The following is a 14348-nucleotide window of genomic DNA, read 5'->3' on the forward strand; positions in this document are numbered from 1 at the left end:
ATTTTTTTAAAAAAAATATAAGAATATGTTTTCATTTTTCTTTCAGGTATAGAGTGTGGGACTGCTTCACATTCACAGTAGCTGATTATGCTTTGCCTTGTGCTCTAGCAGAGGTGTGATTTTGCCAGTTGCAGATAGTTTCTGTGACTCTGTGACATTTGGAATTCTGGGAACTTTTCAGAGGGTGTATAAATGCTGGTACCCCAAGGGGCAGGGCAGTTGGTGGTGGGTTGCTGGGTGGTTGCTGGTTGCTCTTGGTCACTATTTGTTAATTAGAGTAATCTTATGCAAAGAAACAAGAAGCAGTTAGAGATCCTGACAGCAAAGATCAAACTTGTTCCCAGGAACTGGACACCCCTAATCAGCAGGAAGTAGTCTGACAATGACATTACCCCCTCTCCCCTCTATCCTTCTTTCTCTCCTACCTAGTGTTAGGTGGTTGAAAGGGTCTCATGGAGAAGGGTAGAAAAAAGAAGATCCCACAAAGTAGCATAAGCCAGCTGTAAGTGGTGCCCAGATGTGGGGCTAGGCAGAATGGGTAGTTTGATTTCAAATGCCCTAGAGTAAACAGCACGAACAAAGGAATAGATTTTTTTTTTTGAGACACCAGCAAAAATTTATTGTGGATGCTTCCACTGGGATAGGTCTTGCTCTGCTCCCAGAGATGATTTTCTGTTTTGTTTTGTTTTTTCTTCGTCCTATATTCTGTTTCAGAAAAGCTTAGAATGACTGGAAAAACTGCAGCTGGAAATGGAGGAACCCAGAAAACAATAAATGGCCGACATGGAAAAGCAAAAGGGTTCACTCTGCTCTATCTTTTCTGAAAGGGTTGCAAAGATGGCTGTGCAACTGGAAAAAATGTAGGTGGAAGTGCAAAAGAGGAGAGGAGCACCAGAAAAGGGAGGGGAAAAAAGGCCCAATCCCAGAGACTAAACACTGGAGTAGGTGTTTCCCAGAGGAAGAAAGAAAGGAACTGCCAGAGGGCAGTTAGGTAGGAGAAAAGGTAACCAGCAAGAGAATCTGATGAAACCGCCCATTGTAAGAGAAAGGGTTCATCTCAAATGTGGCCCCAGGTTTTGAAATCACCATCAGATTTCCCAGAAGCCATACAGCATATGCCTTCTAATTGGGGAGGAACAAGGTTATGGCAAGATAGGATGGAGTCCTATAGAAATGATAAATCTAAGGCATTTTAAAGAGGCTGTGATTTCAAATGGGATGGACTTAACCTTATATAAAACAGAATAGAATTATTCTCCAAGACTGTAAAGGGTGGCTGACAGCTGTACTAGAGGTCAGTTCACAGTCACAATATTTAACATGGTGGATGGAAAGAGCTGTGAATATTGAACAGTGAAATAAAGTGAGGGGAATGAATATAATCAAAGACCAGTTTCTGGGTGAAGAGCAGTACACTAATATGAAAGAACAAATTCAAAAAATGACTACTAGACAACAATGATGTTTACTGGCCCTAGGGGCTTGGGTTAGAATTCCAATACTAGGCTCTGAAGAAGCCTTCACTGATTTTTTTCTCTTTTTTTTTTTCCCCATCTTTATTAAATTGGGTATTTCTTATTTACATTTCCAATATTATTCCCTTTCCCGGTTTCCAGGCCAACATCCCCATAAGCCGTCCTCTTTCCCTTCTATAGGGATGTTCCCCTCCCCATGCTCCCCCACATTACCACCCTCCCCACAACAATCCCATTCACTGGGGATCCAGCCTTGGCAGGACCAAGGGCTTCCCCTTCCACTGGTGCCCTTACTAGGCTATTCATTATTACCTATGAGGTTAGAGTCCAGAGTCAGTCCATGTATAGTCTTTGGGTAGTGGCTTAGTCCCTGGAAGCTCTGGTTGGTTGGCATTGTTGTTCATATGGGGTCGCAAGCCCCTTTAGCTCTTTCAGTCCTTTCTCTGATTCCTTCAATGGGCGTCCCGTTCTCAGTTCAGTGGTTTGCTGCTGGCATTCGCCTATGTATTTGCCGTATTCTGGCTGTGTCTCTCAGGAGAGATCTACATCTGGTTCCTGTCAGCCTTCACTTCTTTGCTTCATCCATCTTATCTAGTTTGGTGGCTGTATATGTATGGGCAACATGTGGGGCAGGTTCTGAATGGGTGTTCCTTCAGTCTCTGTTCTAAACTTTGCCTCTGTATCCCCTCCCAAGGGTATTCTTGTTCCCCTTTTAAAGGAGTGAAGCATCCACATTTTGGTCATCCTTCTTGAATTTCATGTGTCCTGTGCATATAGGGTAATTCAAGCATTTGGGCTAATATCCACTTATCAATGAGTGCATACCATGTGTGTTTTTCTGAGATTCGGTTACCTCACTCAGGATGATATTTTCCAGTTCCATCCATTTGCCTATGAATTTCATAAAGTCATTGTTTTTGATGGCTGAGTAGTATTCCATTGTGTAAATGTACCACATTTTCTGTATCCATTCCTCTGTTGAAGGGCATCCGGGTTCTTTCCAGCTTCTGACTATTATAAATAAGACTGCTATGAACATAGGGGAGCATGTGTCTTTGTTATTTGTTGGGGCATCTTTTGGGTATATGCCCAAGAGAGGTATACCTGGGTCCTCCGGTCGATCAATGTCCAGTTTTCTGAGGAACATCCAGACTGATTTCCAGAATGGTTGTACCAGTCTGCAATCCCACCAACAATGGAAGACTGTTCCTCTTTCTCCACATCCTTGCCAGCATCTGCTGTCACCTGAGTTTTGGATCTTAGCCATTCTGACTGGTGTGAGGTGGAATCTCAGGATTGTTTTGATTTGCATTTCCCTTATGACTAAAGATGTTGAACATTTCTTTAGGTGCTTCTCAGCCATTTGATATTCCTCAGCTGTGAATTCTTTGTTTAGCTCTGAACCCCATTTTTAATAGGGTTCTTTGTCTCCTTACAGTCTAGCTTCATGAGTTCTTTATATATTTTGGATATAAGCCCTCTATCTGTTGTAGGATTGGTACAGATCTTTTTCCAATATGTTGGTTGCCATTTTGTATGAACGACAGTGTCCTTTGCCTTACCAAAGTTTGTAGCGTTATGAGATCCCATTTTTCAATTTTTGATTTTAGAGCGTAATCCCTTGGTGTTTTGTTCAGGAAATTTTCTCCAGTGCCCATGTGTTCGAGATTCTTTGGTACTCTTTCTTCTATTAATTTGAGTGTATCTGGTTTGATGTGGAGGTCTTTGATCCACTTGGACTTAAGCTTTGTACAGGGTGATAAGCATGGATTGATCTGCATTCCTCTACATGCTAACCTCCAGTTAAACCAGCACCATTTGCTGAAAATGCTATCTTTTTTCCATTGGATGGTTTTGGCTCCTTTGTAAAAAATCAAGTAACCATAGGTGTCTGGGTTCATTTCTCGGTCTTCAATTCTATTCCACTGGTCTATCTGTCTGTCTCTGTACCAATACCATGCAGTTTTTATCACTATTGCTCTGTAATACTGCTTGAGTTCAGGGATAGTGATTCAGCCAGAAGTCCTTTTATTGTTTAGTATAGTTTTAGCTATCCTGGGATTTTTAATATTCCAGATGAATTTGCAAATTGTTCTGACTAACTCTATGAAGAATTGTATTGGGGTTTTGATGGGGATTGCATTGAATCTCTAGATCGCTTTTGGTAAAATGCCTATTTTTACTATATTAACCCTACCAATCCACGGGCATGGGAGATCATTCCATCTTCTGAGATCTTCTTCAATTTCTTTCTTCAGAGACTTGAAGTTCTTATCATACAGATCTTTCACTTGCTTGGTTAAAGTCACACCGAGGTATTTTATATTATTTGGGACTATTATGAAGGGTGTTGTTTCACTAATTTCTTTCTCGGCTTGTTTCTCTTTTGTGTAGAGGAAGGCTACTGATTTATTTGAGTTAATTTTATAGCCAGCCACTTTGCTGAAGCTGTTTATCAGGTTTAGTAGTTCCCTGGTGGAACTTTTGGGATCACTTAAATATACTACCGTGTCATCTGCAAATATTGATATTTTGACTTCTTCCTTTCCAATCAGTATCCCTTTGATCTCCTTTTGTTGTCTGGTTGCTCTGGCTACGACTTTGAGAACTATATTGAACAAGTAGTGAGAGAGTGGGCAGCCATGTCTAATCCCTGATTTTAGTGGGATTGTTTCAAGTTTCTCTCCATTTAGTTTAATGTTAGCTACTGGTTTGCTATATATGGCTTTTACTATGTTTAAGTATGAGCTTTGAATTCCTGTTCTTTCCAGGACTTTTATCATGAAGGGGTGTTGAATTTTGTAAAATGCTTTCTCAGCATCTAATGAAATTATCATGTGGTTTTTATCTTTCAGTTGTTTATGTAGTGGATTGCATTTCTGTATATTAAACCATCCGTGCATACCTGGAATGAAGCCTACTTGTTCATGATGGATGATTGTTTTGATGTGCTCTTGGATTCAGTTTGCAAGAATTCTATTGAGTATTTTTGCGTCAGTATTTATAAGGGAAATTGGTCTGAAGTTCTCTTTCTTTGTTGGGTCTTTGTGTGATTTAGATATATGAGTAATTGTGACTTCATAGAAGGAATTTGGTAGCGCTCCATCTGTTTCAACTTTGTGAAATAGTTTGGATGGTATTGGTATGAGGTCTGCTATGAAGGTCTGATAGCATTCTGCACTGAACCCATCTGGAACTGGGCTCTTTTTGGTTGGGATACTTTTAGTGACTGCTTCTATTTCTTTAGGAGTTATGCGGTTGTTTAAATGGTTCATCTGTTCCTGATTTAACTTTGGTACCTGGTATCTGTCTAGGAAATTGTCCATTTCCTGCAGATTTTCAAGTTTTGTTGAATATAGGCTTTTGTAGTAGGATCTGATGATTTTTTGAATTTCCTCTGATTCTGTAGTTATGTCTCCCTTGTTAATTTGGACACACTCTCTGTGTCGTCTCGTTAGTCTGGCTAAGGGTTTATCTATCTTGTTGATTTTCTCAAAGAACCAACTTTTGGTTCTGTTGATTCTTTCTATGGTCCTTTTTGTTTCTACTTGGTTGATTTCAGCTCTGAGTTTGATTATTTCCTGCCTTCTACTCCTCCTGGGTGTATTTGCTTCTTTTTGTTCTAGAGCTTTTAGGTGTGCTGTCAAGCTGCTGACATATGCTCTCTCCTGATTCTTTCTGCAGAGCTATGAGTTTTCCTCTTAGCACAGCTTTCATTTTGTCCCATAACTTTGGGTATATTGTACATTCAAGTCTTTAATTTCTTTCTTTATTTCTTCCTTGACAAGGTTATCATTGAGTAGAGTATTGTTCAATTTCCATGTATATATGTGCATTCTTCCCTTATTGTTATTGAAGACCAGCTTTAGCCCGTGGTGGTCTGATAGGACGCATGGGATTATTTCTATCTTTCTGTATCTGTTGAGGCCTGTTTTATGACCAATTATATGGTCAATTTTGGAGAAAGTATCATGAGGTGGTGAGAAGAATTATATCCTTTTGCTTTAGGATAGAATGTTCTGTTAAGTCCATTTGGTTCATGACTTCTCTTAGACTGTCTACGTCTCTGTTTAATTTCTGTTTCCATGACCGGTCCATTGATGAGACAGGAGTGTTGAAATCTCCTACTATTATTGTGTGAGGTGCAATGTGTGTTTTGAGCTTTAGTAAGGTTCCTTTTATGTATGTACGTGCCCTTGTATTTGGTGCATAGATATTTAGGATTGAGAGTTCATCTTGGTGGATTTTTCCTTTGATGAATATGAAGTGTCCTTCCTTATCTTTTTTGATGACTTTTAGTTGAAAATCGATTTTATTCGATATTAGAATGGCTACTCCAGCTTGCTTCTTTCAACCATTTGCTTGGAAAGTTTTTTTCTAGCCTTTTACTCTGAGGTAGTGTCTGTCTTTGTCTCTGAGGTGTGTTTCCTATAGGTAGTTGAATGCAGGGTCCTCATTGCATATCCAGTTTGTTAATCTATGTCTTTTTATTGGGGAGTTGAGACCATTGATATTGAGAGATATTAAGGAATAGTGATTATTGCTTCCTATTATATTCATATTTGGATGTGAGGTTATGTTTGTGTACTTTCCTTCTCTTTGTTTTGTTGCCAAGACGATTAGCTTCTTTTTTTTCTAGGATGTAGCTTGCCTCCTTATGTTGGGCTTTACCATTTATTATCTTTTGTAGGACTGGATTTGTAGAAAGATATTGTGTAAATTTGGCTTTGTCATGGAATATCTTGGTTTCTCCATCTATGTTAATTGAGAGTTTTGCAGGATACAGTAACCTGGGATGGCATTTGTGTTCTCTTAAGGTCTGTATGACATCTGTCCAGGATCTTCTGGCTTTCATAGTGTCTGGCGAGAAGTCTGGTGTAATTCTGATAGGTCTGCCTTTATATGTTACTTGACCTTTTTCCCTTACTGCTTTTAATATTCTGTCTTTATTTTGTGCATTTGGTGTTTTGACTATTATGTGATGGGAGGATTTTCTTTTCTGGTCCAATCTATTTGGGGTTCTGTAGGCTTCTTTATGTTTATGGGCATCTCTTTCTGTAGGTTTGGGAATTTGTCTTCTATGATTTTGTTGAAGATATTTACTGGTCCTTTTAGCCGGGAGTCTTCACTCTCTTCTATACCTATTATCCTTAGGTTTGATATTCTTATTGAGTCCTGGATTTTCTGTACGTTTTGGACCAGTATTTTTTTTTCTGTTTTACATTATCTTTGACAGTTGTGTCAATGATTTCTATGGAATCTTCTGCTCCTGAGATTCTCTCTTCTATTTCTTGTTTTCTTTTGGTGATGCTTGTATCTATGGCTCCTTGTCTCTTCTTTTGGTTTTCTATATCCAGGGTTGTTTCCATGTTCTTTCTTCATTGCTTCTATTTCCATTTTTAATTCCTTCAACTGTTTGATTGTGTTTTCCTGGAATTCTTTCAGGGATTTTTGTGATTCCTCTCTGTAGGCTTCTACTTGTTTATTTATGTTTTCCTGCGTTTCTCTAAGGAAGTTCTTCATGTCTTTCTTGAAGTCCTCTAGCATCATGATCAAATATGATTTAAAATCTAGATCTTGCTTTTGTGGTGTGTTTGGATATTCAGTGTTTGCTTTGGTGGGAGAATTGGGCTCTGATGATGTCATGTAGTCTTGGTTTCTCTTGCTTGGTTTACTGTGCTTGCCTCTTGCCATCAGATTGTCTCTGGTGTTACTTTGTTCTGCTATTTCTGACAGTGACTAGACCGTCCTATAGGCCTGTGTGTCAGGAGTGCTGTAGACCTGCTTTCCTGTTTTCTTTCAGCCAGTTATGGGAACAGAGTGTTCTGCTTTTGGGCGTGTAGTCTTTCTTGTCTACTGGTCTTCAGCTGTTTCTGGAGGCCTGTGTCCTGAGTTGACCAGGGAGGTCGCTTGGAGCAGAATAGTTGGTCTTATCTGTGGTCCCACAGCTCAAGTTGCTCAAGTGGGGGACTGCTTTTGAGCTCTCTGTGAGGGCGGCATCCAGGAGGGCCTGGGCTACCTTTTCTGGGAGCCCCGTGCACTGCGGTCCCAGATGGTGTTAGGTGTTTTCCTCTGGAGTCAGAAATGTGGGCAGAGTGTAGTCTCTTCTGGCTTCTCAGGCGTGTCTGCCCCTCTGAAGGTTTAGCTCTCCCTCCTATGGGATTTGGGTGCAGAGAACTGTTGATCAGGTCCCTTCAGGTTCGGGCAGTGTCTGGAGCATTGGGGACCTGCAGCTCCAGTGCCCCTATCTCCGGTTCCCAGAGGCCATATACAGTTTCCTCTTGGGCCAGGGATGTGGTCAGGGGTGGGCAGTATTGGTGATCTCTCCCGCTCTGCAGTCTCAGGAGTGCCCACCTGTCCGGGCGGTGAGCTCTCTCTCACAAGGGTTTTGGGAGCAGTGAGCTGCGGGCTGGGACCAGCGAGGTTCTTATTTCACTTTTTTAATTATTAAATTTTCATTTTATTATTGCCATTGGTGTATGAGTGTTGGCCTACATAAATGTGCAACACTTGCATACCTGATGCCTTGGTAGGTCAGAAGAAGGCATCCAGTTCCCTTAAACTGGAGTTACAATTGGCAATGAGCCACCATGTAAGTGCCAGGAACCAAACCCAGATCCTCTTCAAGAATAACACCAGTCTTAACTACCAAGCCAATGCCCCAGCTTCTCATTTTCATTTTAAAGACATTCACTTCCTCATAATACCTACTGTGCTCTATTTGAACTTCATACTTTCAATTATATTTTTGGTTGGTTCTGTGTAATTCTGCATTATTCTGTTTTCTGGTACAGAAACCAAATACTTTCTCTCTCATTCCTATATCATTTTCTCTTTCTTTCCCTTACCCATTCCTCTTTTTAGAAGCCCTCCTACAGCAAGAAAGGATAAACTTGGGTATAATGTGTCCACAAAAGACAGCAACACCAAACTTTGCAGCCCAGGGACTACCATAGATTTTATTGGGACATGGTGTCAAGTTGGGTATTGTCTCCAACACCGCATATAAATGGCATTTACACAACTTTCATACATGTATATATTTTAGCAAGATTCTACAGAATTATATCTCCCTTTTGTTCTTCACAAGACTTCCTTTGTGGTCCAAAGAGATAATACAACGTATCAGGAGGCTCTCCTTTATATGATCAGAGTTTAATACCCAGGACACAAGCAGTTGGGAGAAGGCTCTGAAAACTCTCCTCTGATCATACCAACACGCCCACACATACAGGCAATAAATATATTCATATAATTTAAGATCATAAAAGACAAGGCCAGTAGTGTTAGTTCTCCCCTTCATAATCTTCTACTGTATCCCCCTGATCCTGAACAAATCCACTTCTAATTTCTCCTTTTTAATAAAACTTTTAAAAATTACTACTTATGTAGAAAAATGCTACATCCCCACTGGTCATACATGAGCTATCTTGTCTGTAGATGTTCTCTAGAAAACACAGATATCTACATTTTAAAAGCAGGCATCTACAAACTTGTCTTTCTGTATGACCTTGCTTAGGATGATTCTTTCTAGTTCTATCCGTTTACCTGCAATAAATGCAATACCTAAAACATAAGAAATGGACGAATCTCTTAATAATGTATATGCATATATATGTATATAGATATCTACATACACATATATGTTTGTATCCTAATAAAGGAATATCAATATGACATAAGCAATTTAACAAGTAACAGGTTCTCACATGAAATAGATAAAACAATAAAAATCTCTCAACAAAGGAAATGTTATAGTTTATTTATTTAATACTATTAATATGACTTTTTACTTACTTTGCATCTGACTCTCTCTTCTCTCCCCCTAAGCAGGTCGGTACCCTGAGTATACCCCTACCATGGCACTTAATGTCTCTGCAAGTTTAGGTGCTTCGTCTCCCACTGAGGACAGACAAGGCAGCCTAGTTAGAAGAACATATCATACATATAGGCAACAGATTTAGGGATAGGCCCTACTTCAGATGTTGGGGAGCCACATGAATACCAAGCTGCACATCTGTTACATGTGTGCAGGCGGAGGGGGAACCAGGTCCAGCCCGTATATGTTCATTGGTTGGTGGTTCAGAATCTGAGTGTCCCAAGATTCTGGGTTAATTTACCGTTACTCTTCCTGTGGTTCCTATCCCCTATGGCATCCATTATCCTTCCTCCTATTCTTCCATAAGTTTCCTCAAGTTACATCCACTATTTGACTGTGAGTGTCTGTATCTGGTTGAGTCAGCTGCTGGATAGAGAATCTTAGAGGAAAACTTGCTCCTTTCTGAAAGCATAACAGAATATCATCAATAGCGTTAGGTATTGGTACTTGCCCTTGGAATGGGTCAAAGGTTGGACCAGTTATTAGTTAGTCATTCCCTAAGTTTCTGCTTCATCCCCCATGCCTGCATTTCTTGTAGACAGAATAAAATCAAGTTGAAAGTTTTGTGCATGGGTTAGTGTCTCTATCACTCCATTGGGGTCCCTGCCTGGCTACAGGAGGTGGACTCTTCAGGTTCCACACTCCCAGTGTAGTGAGTCACAGCTACGGTCACATTCTTGCAGGCCTCCCTTATCCCAGGTCTGTCTTGTCCTGGATATGTCCCCTACCTACTCACCCTTATAAGTTGTAGGTTTTCATTCATCTTCATAGCCACTAGTTATTTCTCCTTTCCCTCCCCCATAGTTGATCCTGAACCCTCATTTCCTCTCTCCCATCTCCCTACAAGTTGCTACCATCCTTGTGCCTCTTTATTTTATTTTTTTTTATTAACTTGAGTATTTCTTCTTTACATTTCGATTGTTATTCCCTTACCTGGTTTACGGGCCAACATCCCCCTAACCCCTCCTCCTCCCCTTCTTTAGGGGTGTTCCCCTCCCTATCCTCCCCCCATTGCCGCCCTCCCCGCAACAATCACGTTCACTGGGGGTTCAGTCTTAGAAGGATCAAGGGCTTCCCCTTACACTGGTGCTCTTACTAGGCTATTCAATGCTACCTATGAGGTCAGAGTCCAGGGTCAGTCCATGTATAGTCTTTAGGTAGTGGCTTAGTCCCTGGAAGCTCTGGTTGCTTGGCATTGTTGTTCATATGGGGTCTTGAGCCGCTTCAAGCTCTTCCAGTTCTTTCTCTGATTCCTTCAACGGGGGTCGTGTTCTCAGTTCAATGGTTTGCTGCTGGCATTCGCCTCTGTATTTGCTGTATTCTGGCTGTGTCTCTCAGGAGAGATCTACATCTGGCTCCTGTCTGCCTGCACTTCTTTGCTTCATGCATCTTGTTTAATAGTTGGCTGTATATGTATGGACCACATGTGGGGCAGGCTCTGAATGGGTGTCCCTTCTGTCTCTGTTTTAATCTTTGCCTCTCTCTTCCCTGTCAAGGGTATTCTTGTTCCCCTTTTAAAGAAGGCGTGAAACATTCACATTTTGATCATCTGTCTTGAGTTTCATGTGTTCTAGGCATCTAGGGTAATTCAAGCATTTGGGCTAATAGCCACTTATCAATGAGTGCATACAATGTGTGTTTTTCTGGGATTGGGTTACCTCACTCAGGATGATATTTTCCAGTTCCAACCATTTGCCTATGAATTTCATAAAGGCATGGTTTGTGATAGCTGAGTAATATTCCATTGTGTAGATGTTCCACATTTTCTGTATCCATTCCTCTGTTGAAGGGCATCTGGGTTCTTTCCAGCTTCTGGCTATTATAAATAAGGCTGCTATGAATATAGTGGAGCACGTGTTGGGGCATCTTTTGGGTATATGCCCAAGAGAGGTATAGCTGGGTCGTCAGGCAGTTCAATGTCCAATTTTCTGAGGAACCTCCAGACTGATTTGCAGAATGGTTGTAGCAGTCTGCAATCCCATAAACAATGGAGGAGTGTTCCTCTTTCTCCACATCCTCGCCAGCATTTGCTGTCCCCTGAGTTTTTGATCTTAGCCATTCTCACTGGTGTGAGGTGAAATCTCAGGGTTGTTTTGATTTGCATTTCCCTTATGACTACAGATGTTGAATATTTCTTTAGGTGTTTCTCAGCCATTCGGCATTCCTCAGCTGTGAATTCTTTGTTTAGCTCTGAACCCCATCTTTTAATAGGGTTATTTGTCTCCCTGCCGTCTAACTTCTTGAGTTCTTTGCATATTTTGGATATAAGGCCTCTATCTGTTGTAGGATTGGTAAAGATCTTTTCCCAATCTGTTGGTTGCCGCTTGGTCCTAACCACAGTGTCCTTTGCCTTACAGAAGCTTTGCAATTTTATGAGATCCCATTTGTCAATTCTTGATCTTAGAGCATAAGCCATTGGTGTTTTGTTCAGGAAATTTTTTCCAGTGCCCATGTGATCCAGATGCTGCCCTAATTTTTCTTCTATTAGTTTGAGTGTATCTGGTTTGATGTGGAGGTTCTTGATCCACTTGGACTTAAGCTTTGTTCAGGGTGATAAGCATGGATCGATCTGCATTCTTCTACATGTTGACCTCCAGTTGAACCAGCACCATTTTCTGAAAATGCTATCTTTTTTCCATTGGATGGTTTTGGCTCCTTTGTCAAAAATCAAGTGCCCATAGGTGTGTGGGTTCATTTCTGGGTCTTCAATTCTGTTCCATTGGTCTATCTGTCTGTCTCTGTACCAATACCATACAATTTTTATCACTATTGCTCTGTAACACTGCTTGAGTTCAGGGATAGTGATTCCCCTTGAAGTCCTTTTATTGTTGAGGATAGTTTTAGCTATCCTGGGTTTTTTGTTATTCCAGATGAATTTGCAAATTGTTCTGTCTAACTCTTTGAAGAAATGGATTGGTATTTTGATGGGGATTGCATTGAATCTGTAGATCGCTTTTGGTAAAATGGGCATTTTTACTACATTAATCCTGCCAGTCCATGAGCATGGGAGATCTTTCCATCTTCTGAGGTCTTCTTCAATTTCTTTCTTCAGAGTCTTGAAGTTTTTATTGGACAGATCTTTTACTTGCTTGGTTAAAGTCACACCGAGGTACTTTATATTATTTGGGTCTATTATGAAGGGGGTCATTTCCCTAATTTCTTTCTTGGCTTGTTTCTCTTTTGTGTAGAGGAAGGCTACTGATTTATTTGAGTTAATTTTATACCCAGTCACTTTGCTGAAGTTGTTTATCAGCTTTAGTATTTCCTTGGTGGAACTTTTGGGATCACTTAAATATACTATCATATCATCTGCAAATAGTGATATTTTGACTTCTTCTTTTCTGATCTGTATCCCCTTGACCTCCTTTTGTTGTCTGATTGCTCTGGCTAGAACTTCAAGAACTATATTGAATAAGTAGGGAGAGAGTGGGCAGCCTTGTCTAGTCCCTGAGTTTAGTGGGATTGCTTCAAGTTTCTCTCCATTTAGCAACTGGTTTGCTGTATATGGCTTTTACTATGTTTAGGTATGGGCCTTGAATTCCTATTCTTTCCAGGACTTTTATCATGAAGGGGTGTTGAATTTTGTCAAATGCTTTCTCAGCATCTAATGAAATGATCATGTGGTTTTGTTCTTTCAGTTTGTTTATATAATGGATCACGTTGACGGTTTTCCGTATATTAAACCATCCCTGCATGTGTGGGATGAAGCCTACTTGATCATGGTGGCTTATTGTTTTGATGTGCTCTTGGATTCGTTTTGCCAGGATTTTATTGAGTATTTTTGCATCGATATTCATAAGGGAAATTGGTCTGAAGTTCTCTTTCTTTGTTGGGTCTTTGTGTGGTTTCGGTATAAGAGTAATTGTGGCTTCATAGAAGGAATTCAGTAGTGCTCCATCTGTTTCAATTTTGTGGAATAGTTTGGATAGTATTGGTATGAGGTCTTCTATGAAGGTCTGATAGAATTCTGCACTAAACCTGTCTGGACCTGGGCTCCTTTTGGTTGGGAGACCTTTAATGACTGCTTCTATTTCCTTAGGAGTTATGGGGTTGGTTAACTGGTTTATCTGTTCCTGATTTAACTTCCGTACCTGTTATCTGTCTAGGAAATTGTCCATTTCCTGCAGATTTTCATGTTTTGTTGAATATAGGCTTTAATAGTAAGATCTGATGATTTTTTGAATTTCCTCTGATCTGTAGTTATGTCTCCCTTTTTCATTTCTGATTTTGTTAATTTGGACACACTCTCTGTGTCCTCTCGTTTGTCTGGCTAAGGGTTTATCTATCTTGTTGATTTTCTCAAAGAACCAACTTTTGGTTCTGTTGATTCTTTCTATGGTCCTTTTTGTTTTTACTTGGTTGATTTCATCTCTGAATTTGATTATTTTCTGCCTTTACTCCTCCTGGGTGTATTAGCTTCTTTTTTTTCTAGAGCTTTTAGGTGTGCTGTCAAGCTGCTGACATATGCTCTTTCCTGTTTCTTTCTGCAGGCACTCAGAGCTATGAGTTTTCCTCTTAGCACAGCTTTCATTGTGTCCCATAAGTTTGGGTATGTTGTACCTTCATTTTCATTAAATTCTAAAAAGTCTTTAATTTCTTTCTTTATTTCTTCCTTGACCAGGTTATCCTTAAGTAAAGCATTGTTCAACTTCCATGTATATATGTGCGTTCTTCCCTTATTGTTATTGAAGACCAGTTTTAGGCCGTGGTGGTCCGATAGCACGCATGGGATTATTTCTATCTTTCTGTACCTGTTGAGTCCTATTTTTTGACCAATTATATGGTCAATTTTGGAGAAAGTACCATGAGGAGCTGAGAAGAAGGTATATCCTTTTGCTTTAGGATCGAATGTTCTATAAATATCTGTTAAGTCCATTTGGTTCATGACTTCTCTTAGTCTGTCTACGTCTTTGTTTAATTTCTGTTTCCATGATCTGTCCATTGATGAGAGTGGGGTGTTGAAATCTCCCACTATTATTGTGTGAGATGCAATG

Source organism: Rattus norvegicus, chromosome 1 (assembly GCF_036323735.1).
Source record: "Rattus norvegicus strain BN/NHsdMcwi chromosome 1, GRCr8, whole genome shotgun sequence".
Lineage (NCBI taxonomy): Eukaryota > Metazoa > Chordata > Mammalia > Rodentia > Muridae > Rattus > Rattus norvegicus.